Raw genomic sequence first — 1179 nt, forward strand, 5'->3', positions numbered from 1 at the left:
AATGTCAGAAAGAAGATCTAAGGAATTATATGATTCTTTGGCAACTTGACACTTCGGCACTACAGAAGTACTTTGTCACATACATAGATGTTCTCATAGATGCTACCAGTATTAGGAGCAGGTAAGACGCGCTTCTAAAATAACTTAATATAAATCCGATATGGATGAAGGACCCAGACCTGAAAACCAGAGTCTATTAGTATACACATTTGCAACAACTCCAGACACCCCCAGGAATGCGTGCCCATTTAAAAGGGTGTATTATATAAGATGTGGCATTATTATTAAAAGTTATCATTTTATCTACAACCTGAGGAGACCTGGAGGTACTCGGTTTGTAATGGCGGGTCAGTCTTAGAAGTGCTAACTGTCTTTCTTATAAACCGAAGCTAGAAATGTGCCTGACCTTCTGGATTGACTTACTTTATAATTATCTCAATAAAGACGCAGTCCTAGTTAAGTAGCAAGAAACACCATGTATTTGCCATTGCTTTCAACAAAGAAGAAAAGAGGCATTGAAGAATTAGTAGTATTTTGTGGAATAAGCAAAGATGATATGTGTGAGCTTTTTTTCCCAACAAGAACTAAAGACTAGGCTTCTAAGTTTTAGAAATAATATTCTTGGAAAATAGTAAATTAATGCAATATGGAATTTATTTACTCATTACTTGTTTTGGCCTTTTTTGGTAAATTTATTCATGAATTGTTCTGGTGTGTAAAGAACTAAGACACATCATTTTAAGAGAATTCTCTTAAGATCTGTACTTCATACCATATGCAAAAAAGCTAACTGAAAATGTATCGCTCTGTTAAACCTAACACTAGAACGTTCCTGTAAGTAGATATAGGGCGGAAATGATGAGAGTGTACTTTTATAAAAGTAGGATAACAAACACAACAAATATAAACATAAAACAAAATAGATCCATGGAAAATGATAAGAATGAATGACCTGTGCTCATTAAAAAAACTTATGAAAGGAGCAAAGAAATGACTTCCAAGCTTTGGGGCAGTCTTCACAAACAGCATGTCCAAGATGGGTCTAGTCTCTAATGGTAAGAGAAAAACTCAGCAAATAGCCACATTTTGAAATGGGCAATGGACATGAACAGATGTTTCCTCCCCACTCCCACTACCATGACTCGAATTCGACCTTGCAAGTCTGGCTAGACCAGAGGA

Source organism: Echinops telfairi, unplaced genomic scaffold (assembly GCF_000313985.2).
Source record: "Echinops telfairi isolate 266 unplaced genomic scaffold, ASM31398v2 ScPeMD7_5868;HRSCAF=6743_0, whole genome shotgun sequence".
NCBI classification, from domain to species: domain Eukaryota; kingdom Metazoa; phylum Chordata; class Mammalia; order Afrosoricida; family Tenrecidae; genus Echinops; species Echinops telfairi.